An 18,952-nucleotide genomic window follows, 5' to 3' on the forward strand; every position below is an offset into this window, starting at 1 on the left:
CGCTGTGTTATTATATGAAATTTGACTACCTCACAACCATCATACTGGAAAGGTCACATGTTGGTGCCGTGGTCAACAGTTCTGTTCAGCTGGACTCAGTTCTGTTCAGCCTTTCCTATGTAGTTGCCCGTTATGTGAGGGGATGATCTTTAATAATTTCCATGCCACCACACCAATCAGTTGTATAAAACCCACTGACTCAATCATTCCCACATGAAGCAGAAGAGTCTGTTCACAGACTTGCTCCACTTCCTTACCCACAGAATTGCAAGATGAAATGCAATAAAATTGTTGCTTGACACTGCTAAATCTTGGAGTTATTTGTTATGCAGCAATAGATAACCAGAACAAGATGACTAAAGATTCTTAGAAGTAGGTCCTTTTTCCCCCCTGAAGTTTTATTTGATGTGTGGCATCCTGGGGAGACAGCTTATGAAATCAGATTTTCTAATCTTAGGTCTTTTTCATGATTTCTTGAATGTTTCATCTGTAGGAATTCTGTTGTGCTTATTTTTGATCTTTACTTTCCTATTTTGGGGTGGCTGCATGCCAATCTGAGGACAAGAAATCCTTGTCCAATGGGAATCTAGGACCTACTAGATAAATTCCAACAACTTTTTTTTATTTCCAAACAGGCAATTTCTACCCAAATATTACTGCTTCCATGATTGACAACATGTTCAGAGTAGGAGAAATTCCACTTTTATTTTCTAACAGCTGAATTTACATAAAAGAGCTGAGACTTTTGAAATAGAATTTAGTTTTACCAATTATATTGATCCTGTTTCACCTTAGGCAAATTACTCAAATTTTCTGAGCAATAGATGTGTTGTCGTCATCAGTCTTCTTCTTCGTCTTCGTCTTCGTCTTCGTCTTCGTCTTCGTCTTCTTCATAAAATGAGAACAATCTTTATCTTGTTATAAAGTTAGTAACAAGTATAAACATAAAAAGCATGTGCCATAAAATAACTTAGCAATAAATATGACATATAAACATTTAGGATGTAAAGAATTTGGCCATTAGAGTAAATTTTTCCCAGGTTCAAGTTCCAATCTGCTTCTCTTTCCGTTAGATTCAATAATTCCTGAATGCCCATCATATTTCAGCTCTGACCTAGTCACTGGAGATACAAAGATAGGTAAGTCACAGATTCTGGCATTGATGAACTCATGGATTGAGGAGGAATTTAGAAATCAAATCAAATAAGTAAAAGCATCTAGCTCCACACTTGACTCATTGTAAGGTCTCACCTACACATAGTGTGTTATAAGAGCAGGGCACAAAATACAGAAAAGCTACCGAAACGAAGAATGATCAGTATGTAATTCAGGAGAGACTGCCCTATATGCATGAAGACAAATGACATGAGATAAATCATGTTCTGAAAGTCACAGTGAGAGGAGATGTTGAGAACAAGGAAAATGTTGTTAATTAAAATCTAGGCCACAAAAATCCATGTGAATTACATACGCAGAATTAGCATAAGCCTTAGATAGGCATGTTATAAAAGGCTTGGTAGAGAATGCCATTTCTTTTGCTAAGAAGGTTTTTAAAAAGGTAAAACAGAGCAGTTGGTGCCAGCAGAGTGCAGAGTTGCCAAATTGGGCCATTACACGGTGAGAAAATGAAAGTGAAACTAATCAGAGTAAACTCTCAGTAGCCCAGTTACTAACATGAATGTGCACATGTGTGTGTTTACATGTGATCTACCACACTCACTAAAGTCAGATAATTTCTACTCTCATAGACATACAACACCTCCTGACACATATTCAGCCAAAGGCCTATTACAGGCAAGATGAGGAGCATTACAAGGGAAAACTGAAAAACAGAAGACAGAATTCTCACTGAGCCCCATCTGCACCATCCTCCAGGCCCTTCTTCCAACCTCCTGAATTTCCCTGTTACTTTTCCAGATATAAGAATTCAATGGAGGATATTTAAAAGAAAATGTTATGCTATAGTCACTTATGTTGGCACTTCATTCATGCAGAAGTATGAACTGAGTACTAACTGTATTCCCACTGTACAAAATCATGCAAATTATATTTTCAACACAAGTGACTTTTATGAACTATTTTAAGACCAATTACAGCCTTAATAACTTGTGATCCTGAAGCCAAGATATTTGGAACACAACTAGTTTTGCCTAAAGGAACATTTTATTTTATCTGTGTTCCAGACTTCATAACCAAACTTAAATATGTCTGGTTTTTTTTTTTTTTGAAAATGAGATTTATTTAGGATTAGATTAGCAAATACTGATATGCCTCTCTTCCACTATCACAAATCTTGAAAAAAATAGAAAATGCATGAATAATTAATTTGGTTATTGTGTTCTGTTAAGTGTCCAAAACAGAGGTAAATAATATCTTTTTAAGAATCTGGGGGCATAAGTAAATAAATATTTAGATCCTGACTTAAAATATCTTAAGATATTTCTACTTTAAAGATCATTAAAATATTTTAAAGTAAAAAAGGTAATTGAAATACTAAAAGCATAGATAGAAAGCTAAGCTTTAGGATCAGACATGATAATTTTTTTAGATATTTCAATATTTTATTGACTCTATGTTTTTCTGTGGTTTCTAGTTTTCCTATTTATATATGAAATTCTAAAATATTTTGTATTGATAAAGTTGATTCTAATGCAATTTAAGGAATTTTTTATTCTTCTGAGTACCTATTTAAAATTTTTTTTTTTTTGCTTCCTAGGAAAATATTTGTTATTGTATGATCTGAATAAATGTTAAGAATTCAGAAATACAGAAATACATACCTCGAAGATTTATAAGAAAAAATATATTTTGTTTAACTATTTTGAAATACAAGATTTCTGTATTTTCTATTGATGAATCATCTAGTGACTTTTTTGGGGGAAGGGCGGGTAGTAGGGACTGAAACCAGAGGTACTTTACCACTGATCTACATCTCCAGCCCTTTAAATTTTTTATTTTGAGACAGAATCTTAGTAAGTTGCTAGGGGCCTCTCTAAGTTGCTGAGGCTGACCTAGAACTTGAGATCCTCCTGCCTGAGTCTCCTGGAGTCACTGGGATGACAGGCGCATGCTATCATGCCCAGCCAAACTCTTGACTTTTTAACACTGCATATCATTCATCATTGTAACTCATTTGGTATGATAATATTCTATGAAGTTTATATATATATACATATATATGTATATATATATAAAACTTGTAGGTGAACACAATACCTTTATTTTATTTTTATGTGGTGCTGAGAATCAAACCCAGTACCTCATGCATGCTAGGCAAGCACTCTACCACTGAGCCACAATCCCAGCCCCTCTATGAAGTTTTAAATTGAATAAATACTTGAATCCATTAGGGATTCAGAATACTATGGACAAACTTTGCTCACAGGAAAAATGAAATAAAGCCCAAGGAAATTTTGACTCAGAAAGCAAATCTGAAATCTTTCAGAGATGTCCATTAGTGAGGCTCTATGAAAGGGCATGATCTTTACATTATATAAAATATAATTTCCATGTGTTTTAGTCAGCTTTTTTTTTTCATTATTGTAATTAAAAGACCTGACAATAACAAATTTAGAGGAGGAAAAGTTTATTTTGGGGTTCACAGTTTTAGAGGTCTCCATCCATAGATGGCCAACTCCATTCCTCAGGGCCTGAGATGAGGCAGGACATCATGGTGGAGTGTGGCAGAGGAAAGCAGCTGGCAACAAGGTACCCAGGAAGCAGAGGAAGAGAGCTCTGCTCAACAAGGACAAAATATATACCCCAAAGGCATGCCCCCAGGGACCCACCTTCTCCAGCCACCCTCTACCTGCCCACGGATATCACCCTGTTAATCAGGAGATTAAAGCACTGATTGGGTTAAGACTCAGCACACAATCATTTTACCTCTAAACTCCTTGCATTATCTCACACATGAATTTTTTGGGGATACCACATATCTAAACTATAACACCATATCATATAATTAATCAGTAATAGTGATATCATACTGTATATATTTTGACCTCTTAGTTTTCAGACTCACCTTTTGGTTTTTTGTATTTTAAATTTTTATTAAAAATTGTGGCTGTTTACTACATTGAAGAATAGTGACTAGACAGAGGGAATTTACTTTGGATCATGCATTGTCTATAGAGTGCAGAACATGCAGCTAAAGCAATTACAACATAGCCCCTATGCAATTACATTTCTGCTATGCTATGGTTGGAATAGGATTTCAGTGTGCTTTTCAAAAGTTCATGTGCCAGGAGCTTGGGTCCTCAGTGTGGTAATGCTGAGAGGTGGTGGAAACTTTAAAGAGATGACATCTAGTGGAGGTGATCAGGTTTTTGTGGATGCCCTTAGAAGAGATGGATATAGCTCTGTCAGGACCTGGCTAGTTCCTGTGAGAGTGAGTTGTTATTAAGAGTGGGGCTGGCCTCTGAATCTCCCAGTCTTGCACTCCTGCCAAAGTGATGCCATCTGACTTGAGGCACTTGCCACAGATCTAACAGAGGCACTTGCCTGAACTGAAATTTTCAGGGTCAGAAACTGTGGTCTGAAGAGGCAAAGAAGTATGCCTGGAATCAAGAAGGTTTATTGGGGTATTTTATGACAGCAACAGAAAGCAGACTAGACAATCATATATGCCAATTATTTCTTCCTTAAAGAGCTTGGGACCTTTAGCCAGAGAATCTCTGGGTCTCTGGAGCACGTTTAGTCAGATGTAGAGTAGACTGGACTCTTTAGGGAGTTATTGTCCATGGAAATAGCCCTCAACCAGTAGAGAGTTGGTGAGTAAATATCCCCTTGAATGGAACAACACTAAGGGGTGCTCTTTGTCTCCCAGAGGAGGTTCTGATTCTGGAAAAATCTCACCTAACACAAAATGAATATGTTCTTTGAAAAAGATCAGTGTCTTAGCCCCTTTCAACTCCTACCAATTTTAACCATCTCAAACTATGTTGACATTATTATTAGTTTATCTCAGAGCACCTACTGATCATCTTTTTTCATTTCTTTCTTTACACTTTGTTTTTCTTTTTGTGGGGTAGAGTTCTAAAAAAAAAAAAGTTATTAACTGTTCTTTTCTCTTCTTCCTGGGATGTTTCTTCCAAAAGTATTTTCAATAATGGCTGTATGTTATTAAACTTCTGAGACTTCTTATCTTCTTACCTTCATATTTATTTATCTATTTATTTTTTGTTGTACACAATACCTTTATTTTATTTCTTTATTTTGATGTGGTGCTGAGGATGGAACCCAGGGCCTTGCATGTGCTAGGCGAGCGCTCTACCGCTGAGTCGCAATCCCAGCCCCTTACCTTCATATTTAAATAATTAGTTTGATTTAAGATTCTAATTCAAAGTTCTTCAGCACTTTGAAAATATTACTCTGTTGTCCTTGTACTTCTGCTGTTGTTGTTAGAAAGCCTGAAGTCATTTTAATTCTTGCTTTTGAATTCTTGTGGATGGTCTTATTGCATCTCCCTGGAAACTTTTCAAGTATTTTTTTTTCTTGTATATCATTTATTTTTACAATAACTGCAAGATAAAAAATGTCCATATTACTAAGATAATACATATTTTTGGCATTCAAAGGCTATATTATTGTTAAGAATAAAACAAGTTTCGAAGGTCACTATAATTTGAATGGCAATTGTGTCAGCCATGGAAGTAGGGATGCCACTTAGATCTCTTCTCAAGAGAAAGCTTGCCACAAAGAGTATAGTGAGTTGACAGCTTCCAACTCTTTCCAATTAGCTCCCTGGAGAGATTAAATGCAACAAGGGTACTAGTGACTGAGCACTACAAGAGTACTAGAGCATGGTAATTTCCTCTCAAATTGTAAACTCCTCTGTGAATAATCTATGCACTAGAGCTCTCCATTGAGCTGACTGAAATTTTCTTAGAGCTGCATCATAGTCTGAGGCTCTTCCTCCACAGTCTTCCTTCCTCCCTTTCTGAGTTGACAGATGTGCATGGCTGTATGTGATTAAACTTCTGAGACTTCTTATCTTCTTACCTTCATATTTATTTATCTATTTATTTTTTGTTGTACACAATACCTTTATTTTATTTCTTTATTTTTATGTAGTGCTGAGGATGGAACCCAGGGCCTTGTAAACTATAGACTATCATTGCCTACTCTTGCTGCTCCCTTTTTTCCTTATCTTGCACCCCAATTATATATCTTCTTGCCTTATGTATGTATGTATGTATTTATTTATTTTGGTATCAGGTATTGAACCCAAGGGTGCTTAACCACTGAGCTACATGCCAGCACCCCCACCTTTTTCTTTTTTTATTTTTTGAGACAAGGTATCACTAAGTTGCTTAGGGCCTCACTAAGTTGCTGAGGCTGGCTTCAAACTTGCAATCCTCCTTTCTCAGCCTCCTGAGCCTTTGGAATTACAGGCATAATCAGCCTGTGTCAACCTTCATCATGGTGTCTGCTTCTGGGGGCCACAACTGACAAGATTAAGTGAGTGCATGTTGTGTTGGTGTTTAAGTAACAATCCAGCTAAGAGGAATTAAAAGCTGATAATGTCTCCATGGAAGTGAAAGGACTATTATCCAGCAGTCTATTTTTCCTATTCTCTGTCTCCTCAGGGTTTACAGCGAAATTAATTTTGGTCCCTCAAAATTGGTATGATTTTTATATGTTCTTTTTACTGTAGCCTCTGCTGACTTACATAGCATATTTTATATTTATCACATAAAAGGAATGCAAATGCTTACCATTATGTCTTTTTTTTTTTTTTTGCTGGTATTTCCATTTATTACCGTGGCAGACAACTGCTCTGAAAGTGCAACACCACATCTCCTGTCACAGCCTCTGCTCCTTCCTCACTGGCAAGGATTTGGAAGTTCACTCTTGGAGCTCTGTGGGCCACGAGCTTCTCTCTGGAAAACCATTGCCACTGCCAGTGTCACAGGGAAAACACACACATACGAACAGAAGGGTACAAAGAGAAGGGCACTGGAGAGGAGTAAGAGCCAATTCCAAAGAGAAGCCCCAGAAAAGGGCTTGGACACAACTGCCCCAACTGTGACTCCCCTTTCTCCAGTGGCAACCTAGCATACTGGTCATGTTAGCCCTGGCAGACCTTTATTCCCTCCAGAATAGGTGATGCCGTGACCGTAAACCATAACCATGTCACATCTTGGCATATTAGAGGCCTGTGGAGTCAAAATAAATGGAGAGACCTTACAAGGTAGTTTGGAAAAAAGAAGGGGGGGGGGGCGTCGTTTGGATAAACTGACTATTCAAGCTATCACTTATGCTGTTAGGCAGAATATCTGAGAGAACTCTGGGGCAAGATGCTGCCTAACAGGGATGCCTGTTCTAACCAACATAAGGTCAGCATATTTTTGATGGGAAAAAAATAACTGTTAAATACTACAATGGCCAAAGGAAGGGGAAGTATGAGCAGCTCTTAGAAAACAAAGGAGATTAAAAAAAAATCTTAAAAAAAATAAAAGGCTAAACTATGGACAATATACCTAAGCACTAGGCCTGACAAACTCCCACTCATTAAACACACTGTCCAGGTCCTCACACACCCACATGCAGACAACAATCAAGTAGATACCCAAAGGCAGGCAAATCCAAATGTCTGCTCTCTTTGGAATTTACATGGCAATCTGAGTTTAGGCAAAAGTGAAGACCTCTTGGGGTCTATTCAAATCTCCAGGGGCAGCCTTTGTTCCCCACTAGAGCCAATGTTGCTCCTGGCTTTGCCTGAGCCCTTCACAATTGTCTGTACAGAGAATGCATTCTTCATATTCCTGGAGTTTCAATCATAGTGATATCTTCTTCTTCTTGGATCTAACTTCATTTGAAATGGAAGCACCTCCCTCTTGGCCCTTGTACTCCTCTGTTTTCAGGAAGCATTCCCAGTGGTGATTTGAGGGGGTCGGGAGTTGGAAAGTTGGAAGAGAGTAAGATAAATACAATATGGGAATGCCTGTTACTCTCATATAATTCCTAAGACCAGCTGGCCAAAGATCCCTCAGGCTTCAAGGATACATTTTAAGGAGAGGGCTTAATTTAAAGTACTGTGATCTCTGCTCCACAAGAGCCAAGTAAGACAGTGCTTCTAGGAGGCTGTGGGAAGACTCCTGCTCATTACTTACTTGAATCCTAGGTGCTCTTTTAACCTCCCTGGCTTCGGTCCTTCTGGGGTCACACCACCTACCTTCTCTGATGAGGGACTGGTTGTTTTAGAAGCATACCTGCAATGGCCTTCACCAGCTCTGTGTGGGCAACATGTGTTAGCACACATCTGCTACATACATACCCAGTGATGAGGACTGAAAGGAGGTTCTCCAACCACCACAGACAGGCATAGCCATGAAAAAAAAATCATTTTTCTCAAGGAATGTAGAATATACACGCTAAGTGTTAATACCTAGCAATAGCCAGCTGTCACTTCCCTTCCTCAGTGAGGGGCATACAAGAACCCATAGAAGCAGGCTTGGCACACACACCCTGCTCATGGGGGACAATGTTTCCATCACGGCCCTCAGCACCAAATCCGCCTTGGAATCTAATTATCATCTAGTTCCCTCAAACTGGGTTCTGCTCAAGCTTAAGTTACTCTCTAAGCCATGCCAGTGGAACCAGTGTTCCCACAGGGTTATAATTCTGTGTCTAAGGAGGAGAGAGTCCCATAGGAGGGAAATTGGAGGGCGTAAGGCAGGAGAGAGGACACAAAATCCTAGGCAGTCATCGCATCAATAACACATTTTCAGAGAGTGGTGGCCTGGGGGAGAGGATGAAACAAAATGGTCCCAATAACTTGGTGGCAGAGCTGGTAGAGTCATTCGGCTGCTCTGGAACTCTGCAGAAGCTGTTCCTGGATGCACAGGCATTCATATTACTGATAATGCTCATCCACAGCTCCAGCCTGTCCACGTGGTCACAAAGCCCTTCGCAGAGCAGGAGAGGAGCTCAACAGAGGGCCTGGAAGGCATCTGGACAGCACACAGCAAAATGAAAGGCTGCACTCCTCCCTCCCAGAAGCCCCTAAAAACAATGTCTATTACAAAATCACGTTTTCCAAATCTCCGCTTTATAAAGTCAGCAATGCTGGAGGCTGTCTAGAGGAATCCGTCCTCCAGGAATGAGTGCAAAAGGGGAGCACATGGCTCACTGACATCCCTTCAGCAGGTAGACGAAGGACTGGCAGAGGCCTTCCATCCATTTCAGACAAACACACATATACAGAAAAGGATTATTGCCAGCTTGCGTACTTTCACAATGTGATTTTTGTATTTCGAAAGCTTGAATTGTCCTTGATGCTGTCGGTGTGCGTTTCGTATTCCATAATGGTGTTGGGAGGTGGGGTAAGCATGCGCGGAAGCGTATCACAGATTTGGGCTGTGGTTGCTTGGTCGCTGGCTGTCTTATTCCATATGGAAATAATGTCCTCTTGAAAGTGGACAGAGACCACAGCCCTACAGATCTCCTTCCCAACCATGAACTGTTCCCCCAGCATAGCCAGGATGAGATTCTCCCAGCAAAGAGAGGCCAAGCCCTTCCACAGCTGGATAATCAATCCACTTGCCACCCTTTTTATTTGCATCATCTTCCCACATGGGTTTAATTCCTTCTTTGAAGAGATGGAAGTCACTGTGGCCTGTCAGGTCCCCAGGATGTACCATGTGGCTATAAAACCTCCAGAACTGCTCCACAGAGGCCAATCTGCTTGATATTCTGTTCATAGCTCTGAGAGCTGGTGGGACGGCTTGGGGTCCTCCTGGAGTACCAGAATGTACAGTTGTACCGCAGGGGATGCTCTGCCTATCCAGGAACAACAGCCTTCTACTTCTTGCTACTGCTCTGGCTCTTGTCTCGCTCTGTTTTTTCCTTCTCACCCTCTTTCTGTGTGCTGTTTTCTTCATTCTGATCGTGGTCCCCACTGTCATCATCTTTCAAGGCGTCGAACTTGTTTTCATCTTGTCGCCGCCGCTGTCTCCACTGTACCATTATGTCTTTAATCCATTCACAGTTTACCAAAAACAAAATTTTGCCACCATAGATCATAACTATGATACAGGTTTGGTAGTACTGATTATGTTGTTTCTGTTTGCTTTCTTAGTGGTTTCTGACTCATTGAGTTCAGGGTGTTATGCTTTACAAAACACCGAAAGTTAAGAATTCAGACACCAAAAATTTATATATATATTTTTTGTAGGTTATAAAAGAAAGTTTATAAAGATGACTGAAGAGTGCATATCTCAAACAAACATAAGAATTGTTTTTAAACACCTGATGTATTGTGGAAATGTTCTTTGCAAATACAACGTCAAGGTTTATTTTTTATTTAAAATTTATTTTTAATCGTGTGATTGTGAATATTTATGAAATACAATGTGATGTTTTGAACTACATATGTATATATTGGAAGATGAAGTCAAGCTTAATTAACATATCCATCACCTCACCAACTTATCTTGTGTGTGATGAGAACATTAAAACTATTATTTTAGGAATTTTGAAATATACAATTCATTATTACTAACTGTGGTCACCATGCAGCACAACAGATCATTAAAACTTATTTCTTAGACTAACTGAAACTTTATACCCTTTGAATAACATCTCTCCCTCTCCCATTCCTTTTTCCTTCCCCCTCCTCTAGCCTCTGGTAATAATTTTTCTATTCTCTACTTCTCTGAGTTCAGCTTTTCAAATTCCACATGTAAATGAGATCATACAGTATTTGTCTTTCTGCACCTTATTTCACTTTGCATAATATCCTCCAGTTCCGTCCAACTTGTTTATTTTTATATTAAAGCATACTGATTCAGTAAAACATTAAGAACCTTCGTAACTTCACTTTTTATGTTTAGTTGTAGTAATTTGTATTTGATGAAGCATCTAATAATTTATAGCTACTCCCCATTTCAATTGATTCAATTATTGATATTTATGGTAAAAAGATTTTATTTCTTTAGTCTGAAGACTTTCTCCAATTTTAGGTATTCAGCCTGCCAATATAAAATTTGGGGACATGTTATGAGAAATGTGGTTTGTAGTGGTGTGAGTATGTTTATTTGCATCTCAGTTTTAACTCTATGTTCATATGCATTCTGACTTTTTCACTCTAGTGGTATTACTTTTCTGATCTCATAGCTTATTTTCCATGTCCACAAAAACCACAGAGCTACTAGGTGTCACATAACTGTTGTACAGCAGCAAACTTTTGCTCAGAGCCACCGGAGTGCTTGTAGTGCATTCTTTCTATCTAGAAATTAACAGTATGTTGGATGAATCTAGATATTCTGATCTTTCCACAATGATCTTTTGTAGAGGGATTCACCAGAACTTGGTAAGCTTACACAAATATGATGAATTTTCTAATTTTAGTTAGTTATCTGCCTTCTGCTTTGATCCACACACTGTATGACTAATTCTATTCAATACACCCTTGTCAGGAGCTGCCACATAGGAGCTGAGCATGTGCCCTTAGCCTTGAGGGATGGAGGTGTGGAACTGGCTTGCCTGCAAGAAAGCAGGTGGACCTCACCTCTGTTCTGCAGGGAAGTGAAGCTCTGGGAGTGGGTTTACCCAATGGGAGTGGGCTGCCTCCTTGTTCTTTTGTAATACTACCCTTTAACCTTTTTGGATGGAATGTTCTATCCAACAGCTCTTCTCAATAAAAACAGGGTTTGGGAGCGTGCTCCCTCTCTCTCACCTGTCTCCCTTGTTTTTCTCTTGCCCCCCATGTGGGAGCTTACAGCTGAGGCAGAGGTGCCGTCCTGAAACACCCTGAAAAAGGTATTTTTTGTGTTTGTGTGATTTGTTCATGCCAGTCCAATTTGCCTGAGTAACCCTGGTTTCGTAGCCTGCATAGGACTTGGGCTACCCTCTCTCCCCCAATAAAAGGGTGAAAATCCCAATGTTATGTCAGCTACATAATGTTCTGGGGAAAGTGATACCAAGAATGTTGACACGTGATTTCATTTCTTTTCCGGTTCAGTATTAAAACTTTGGGAGGGGTTGGCATTGTAGCTCAGTGGCAGAGCACATGCTAGCATGGGCTTACCTAGCATGATTCTGTTTTCAGTAGAATGTGATGGGTAAAGTTTGTGTGAACTGGCTTTAAAAAAAAGGAAATAGAGACAGCATTACACTTTCAGCAGTTTATTGTTAAGGGAAGGGGAGAGGCAGAAAATTCTCTCAGGACAGGACACAATGCATATATAAAACAGTATGTATATATAAAACAAGATAGCATTTGCATGTCTTTGAAATTGTCATCTGACTATGGCTTTATTTCAGGACCACTTTTTTTTTTTTTAATTCTATTTCCTTTCTGTTGTTGTTTTTTCCTGTCTAGCTGTTCTTTGCAGTCCTGCAGAATTCCTTTAGGGCGCCGTATTCAAATGCGTGCCAGGTAGCACACAGAGGGGATTGCCTGAATTCTTGTGCTGTTGGAAACTTTTGTTTCTTAACCACACATTGGTTTTTCAATTGTTTGTCTTATGCCTATTCTCCCCTCCCTTGACTTTTGACTTCATTGTTCACGTTCCCTTACAACCATATCTTGCTGTCTTGACTGGATTTTCAGCATTGTTTTTGAATCTATAAAATTGTCTAATTTGGGGCCCAAAATTAAATCCTTTCTGTCCACTGCCTGGTGATGCATATTTTAATTCAACCCTCGGACCTACGTTGTTTACTGAAGGTACACCAGTGGAAACCACACATTGAGTTGTTAGCCTGGAGTTCTAGATCACTGTCTTGGTAAAGCCATGGCCAATTCATACCCAGATAAAAGTCTTCCATGACTAGTCAGCCTGGTATGAGAGGTTGAAGTCCATTACTCTATGAACCAGAATTCCTGGGCTTATTAACCAGTAATAGAGGCTAAGGTAGAACTGCTGGCTCTGCATCCAGAGGTCCAATCACCACAGCTCTGGAAACCCTCAGAAGGTTGTGGTTTATTTAAGTACTAGCCAAAGCATTTTCCCAGCCCTTTACTCCTGCTCCTTGCTAATGCTCTGTGTGTTGACATGGAAGTATGCATAAAGGGCTTTTGCTGAATAATAAATATGATGGTTATCTTGAGAAAATCACTTGGGCTCTGGTTTCAATTGCAACTGAATAACTGCTTCTTTTCATAGAATGCCATTTTTACTTGAACTACTGATCTGCAGACCAATAACATTATTTAGACATGGGTATTTGACAGATTATTTCTCAAAGATGAATGAAATGAGCTTGCCATTTCAAGGGAAATAACCAACAGTGTTTGCTCCCAATGACAAATTTTATATTTTCAATCAAGAGAGAGTGCGTCATTCATATATATATATATATATATATATATATATATGGCTTATTTTAGTATTTTTCTTATGTAATATTTTTCTATAGTTACCCAAATTAAAGGCTATAAAATTATCTTTACTAAGTGACTCCTCCCATACGGTATTATTCATTTAATCGAGATGATCAACTTGTACAAGTCTTTTGGTGGCAAATGAGCTACAGAATGTCAGAGCTAAGAACTACACTTAAATGAGATTTAGCAATTTTACTATCTTACCAGTAAGGGGCAGCAAATAACAATGTTTGTTTGAAATAATAAACTGTTACCTGAAATTAATTTGAAAACTTTCCTCCTCCTCCTCCACCACTTTCCTCCTCTTTTTCTCCTTTTTCTTCTTTTTTTGCCTAAGTATACATCCCTGACTCTTTAGTATACATCCCTGACTCTTTTCCTTAATCTTCTTACTGATGCTAAAGCCAGAGATATTGGGAACGAGAGGGATGTTCAAAAGGTAAAATGAAAAATTATAACATTTAAAATACAATTCTAAGGGTAAAATCTTTTGATTGATAAATGGTGATTCTCAAAATTTTCAAGCTGGGTCTTAGTAACTCCACTTAGGAGGTATCCACAAAAATTAGCTAGAATCCATTAACGAGGAGAGACTCAAAGTAACATCTTGCCTCCATTTGGTATTCCTCTCAAAACACTGGTTTCTCATCTGAGCTTTAGCCACTTAGTTTCTTTTAAAAAATTATTTTATGTTAATTTATGGAACATAAACATAAACCAGGAGCCATTCTAAGTACTGGAGACAACTGATAAACAAAATATATGACAACCATCTTCATGTGCTTTCTTTAGCAGGGGAAAGTTATTAGGAAATAAGGGAGGGGCTATATAGAAAAGCACAGGAGAAATAATAAACTCCAGAGAACATGAACAAAGAGTGAGACTAGTGATGGGATAGACTAATGCCAAGTTCTAGCACTGGCAAGTTTTCTTCAGTAACCTCTTTTGATTCTTTCACTGAATTTTCCCAACCACAAATGCCTATGTGAAAAATCTAACATGTTTTTCTTCTAGTAGCTGGGTGAACTATCTGAAGACATCTTTCTCTATGAGCAATTGAGCTTAGTTATTTCCAAGTAAATTCTATTGCTCTAGTGATTTCTGCTTTTTCTCAAATTCAAGAACTGTTCTCCTCTCCTTAACACTCTTCCATTCCTTGGTTTGGGAAAAGGCCACACTTCTGTTGTTTGATCTGTATCAATACTATGCTGGAATTTTTGAAATGTAATTCAAATTATATGGTATCCATGAGTACTCTTCCTATGCTGACATCAGTATCAGCCAAGATGCAATTACATCAGGTACAACCAAGATGCAATCTGTTGTGGTGACTTCTCCTTACATCCATCCCAAATGGCCCTGGGAGGGTAGTGGTGTACTTGCACTCTTTCTCAGTCTCATTTTTGCACTTGATCTCAGGCTTCCATATCCTATCTGGAATCTTTGGGAATAACTCCAGTGCCATCACAGGCCACAGGATATTCACCGTAACTGCATCAGATTTTTTTTTGCCTCTATATTCTGTGCAGCTATATAGAAAATGTTATCATGGTATTACTTTGAATTAGAACATACTGTGGAATAGAAAAATTTCAGCTGGTCAGGATCTCAAAAGAAAGGTAGGCTTAGAAACTTTTCACTTTCATCATCTCTGGAGTTTTCTATTAAAGCCAGATTTAAAGACAGGTAGTTAGTGTAGCTAGGTAAATTGGGTCTGGTGGAGAAAATGGAGTCTGATTTGAGTCCAGGAAGTTGGAAACTGCCCCTGGGAGACTGGAATGTTCTTATCTCCAGAGACCTTTGATACTTCCCCTCCCCAAAAGGTTATTAATGAAGCAACTCCTGAGGAGACAGGGAGCTGCTAATCAATACCTGGCCATTCCACTAACATCCCCCAGTCACTCTGCAGGATGGGAAGAAATGAACAAGATAAGGGAGAAGAATACAGGAGAACAAGTGAAACTTTAGATGAATAAACGGGACAGGACTTCTTCATCCCATGGATCCTGCCTCTGGGTTCGGTTCCCTTCTTCCACCCTGGAGAAGTCTGTTTTACTACCCTTTAATAAAGCTTCTTACTGTCTACTCTATGCTTGCCTCGGTGTGCTTCTCTGGTGTTATACTTCAACATTTGAGGAAGCAGGACTCATCAAGGTAACCAGTAACTGGCAGTATTACTATCATCTACCCCCATACTTGACACCTTTACTGTTGGAGAGCTTGAATGAGAAAAGTAAATATTCCTTTAAATTTCTTCTAGGTTACTTTGCATTAAGTTTTCTGAACTTGAAGGACAATATTTGCATTTATTCCAGGGAAGTTTCCTTGAATGAGGGAGAGTCAACTAAAGGAAAGAAGATGCTGGGTGTAGTGGGGATGGGGGACCAAATTAAGTTATGATTTGCATATTGGCCTATGTTTTCAACTATGCTGCTATTTGACAATCAAAACCAAATCAAGAGTTGGGTGTGGTGGCATATGCCTGTAATTCTAGTGATTTGGGAGGCTGAGGTAGGATGATTGAAAGTTTGAGGCCATTCCCAGCAATTTAGTGAGATACTCAGCAACTTATCAAGACCCTGTCTCAAAATAAAAATGACTGGTATGTCGCTCAGTGGTAAAACATCCCTGGGTTCAGTCACCAGTACAAAGAAAGAAAAACAACAAATAACTTTTATCTCAAGCACCTTGTTCTTAGCCATTCAAAATGTAATAGTTCCTAGTTGCATGGCATCTATACAACAGAAATAAAAATTTGCAGTTTCAAAAGCATTCTTGTTTCAAGGTTGCTAATGTACATCTGCATTAGAAAATAATCACATGCCACATAATGATGTTTCTGTCATTGATGAACTGCCTATATGGCGGTAGTCCTGTAAGATTATTATAGAGTTGAAAAATTCCTATTGCCTGGTGAATGCATAGCTGAAGAAAAGACCAAAAACAAACAAGAAAACAAAAACTGCAAGAGAAAAAAAAAAAACACCAAGAAAGGTAGAAGAAACTTTTGTAGACTTTCAAATTCTCCTTAAAATGTTCAAAAACATGGACGCCTACACAGAAAGGTTTTCATTAATAAAGAGGAATGTTCATGATGTAATATCTGCTTACAAGCAAATCTATGAGGAAACAAAACAAAAACAATCAAAAGAAATAAACCAAATAAACCACCATAGATCCATTTCTGGAAAAATAATTGACATCTCTTCAAGAAGAGCCTCAGGCAGGTCCTTCAGCAGGTGTTCCAGAAGAAGACATTGCTACCAGAGGAGATCATAGCCCTAGGCACTTTAGTGCTCCTGAAGACCTTCCAGGCAGACAAAAGGTGGAGGTGAAAGTGGAGGTGGAAGTTAAAGACAGTGATATTGATGATCCTGACTCTAGTGCATGTGTTTGTTTTAGTTTTTAACAAAAGAGTCTAAATAATCTACATAAATAGAGTCTACATGAATAAATAAATAGAAAAAATTTAAAGAACAAGGATATAAAGAAAGAAAATATTTTTGTATAGGTATGCAATGTGTTTTTAAAGTTGTGTTATTATGAAAGAATCAAAAAGTTAAAATTTCAAGAATTTATGAAGTAAAAAGTTATAGTAGGCTAAGGCTAATTATTACTAAAGAAAGAAAAATAATGCCTAATTTGATACTAGTGCACACTAATGTCATGTTTACTCTCCATTCACTCACTGACTCACCCAGAGCAAGTTCCAGTTCTGTAAGTACCATTCATGGTGGTGTCCTGTACAAGAATACCAGTTTTTATCTTTTGTACTGTATTTTTATTGTACCTGTTATGTTAAGGTACATTTATATAGACAAATTCTTACATTGGGTTACAGTTGCCTACAGTATTCAGTATAGTAACAAACTGTATAGGTTTGTAAACTAAAAGCGATAGGTTATAGCATACAGCCTAGGTGTGTAGCAGGCTATTCCATCTAGGTGTAAGTACATTTATATGTTTTCACAGTGATGAGATTTCCCACTTCTTAGAATGTATCCTTGTCAAACAATACATAAAATACATAACTGGGTAAGGGGTCCCCTGCCTGACCCCAAAACTCCAATATTTTCTGTGAGTTTTAGATTTGCCAGCAGAGGGCAGCAAATAGCGGCACAAATCCCTATATTTTAAAATGTTTAAACATCAAAGCATGAATGTTCACATTACCTAAAGTCAACAGTGAAAGCTTTTCTTGCTATAAGTAAGATTTTTGCAGAAACTTTATGAAAATGAAAATAAGTGCTAGACAGGCTGTCGGTGGAAAAAAGTAGTAAAATGTATTTTTGGTAACTTTTATTCCTCTGGAACTTCTAGAGCTTTCTTCCAGACAATGAGGACCTGCTAACTGACTCTGGATACTGAGCATGCTAGCTTGCCTCATGACTATTGTACCAACCCAACAAAAAAAATTTCTTATATTTCATTCTGAGTGTGTCTTCTTCCATGGATCGTGATAATTTAAATAGGATAATTACTGTTACCATATGCATTTTCCATTAGACTAATTATCTAAAATGAAGCTGTTCATAAAAAGAATAATTATTTTTATTGCAGGATTTTTGTTTTCTTTTTTGTGATCCTGGTGATTGAATCTAGGACCTTGTGTATGTGAAGCAAGCACTCTACCAACTGAGCTATATCTCCAGCTCTGTAGAACAGTTTTTAAAAGCAAATTTTAATTTAGTAATAACAGTGAAATGAAACAGGACTCCCCAATATCTAGGGAGATGATTAGATAAATAATTACAAAAATTTAACAAAATAAGAGAGAAGAGAAAACTTACAGCAGCAACAAAACAAATAAAAAGTTAAAAACCATTACAATAAGTGAAAAGAAATGGGGCCATGAAAGAAACAGAAAATACTGTCACGGTGTATTATAATTTTTAAGTCTTCACCTTTCAGAATAAAATTATTGGAGAAAATGAATCTAGAGTGTCCTAAAAATTCTCATAAATATCTAATTTGGCAATTTGTAAACTGAGGAATTAAGTAGGTAGCCCCAGAAAAATGAAGGAGAACCCCCCCCCCCCGCCCCGCCCCATACAACTCCATTTGTACTCTTGGAAATTCATCAAAGAAAAGAAAAGAAAGGCCAATAAGCTTACTATCTTTAAAAGAATTGTGCAACGATTTAATGACACCAAACCAATCTTATAAATGGATCTTAGAAAACAACTCTTCAGCAAGGGTAACACTCCTCCACAACAGGGCTCCAACCTTGCCATCCCCTTGAAGGGAAAACCAGCTGGTTATGGATAAGATGGGAAGTGACATAGGAAAATTTATATGCCACCTTTAATTGGGAAGTAATACCTGATGATATATGTGATCAAGGTAAAAATAAATGATATGGCAATTATGAAACTATAATAAAGAAAGAAGAAACAGAGGGAGAAAAGAAGGATGGAAAAAAGAATGATGGGAGAAAGGAAAGAAGATTGAGAAGAAGGAAAAAAGAGAGAAGCTAGAATGGAAGGAAAGAACCAAGAAAACTTGACATTCATAATATGCAAAAAACTAGAAGTAAGCATAATGCAAACCACAGAAGCAGATGAATATTTTATGGTAGTAATAATGTAATAAATAAAATAACTCAATAAAAAAGCT

At 38.0% G+C, this 18,952-nt stretch overlaps 1 pseudogene across 1 annotated transcript; it reads right to left on the reverse strand.

Annotated features, from left to right (window-relative positions):
- Nucleotides 1-9,238: 9,238 nt before the first annotated feature.
- Nucleotides 9,239-9,972, reverse strand: LOC308653409 (eukaryotic translation initiation factor 4E type 2-like; annotated as a pseudogene). The gene is made up of 2 exons: nucleotides 9,812-9,972; nucleotides 9,239-9,687 (listed from the first exon to the last, which is right to left on the reverse strand). The product of its transcript is annotated as a eukaryotic translation initiation factor 4E type 2-like (transcript).
- Between the last annotated feature and the right edge of the window lie 8,980 nt (nucleotides 9,973-18,952).

Source organism: Spermophilus citellus, assembly GCF_964194105.1.
Source record: "Spermophilus citellus genome assembly, chromosome: 7".
Lineage (NCBI taxonomy): Eukaryota > Metazoa > Chordata > Mammalia > Rodentia > Sciuridae > Spermophilus > Spermophilus citellus.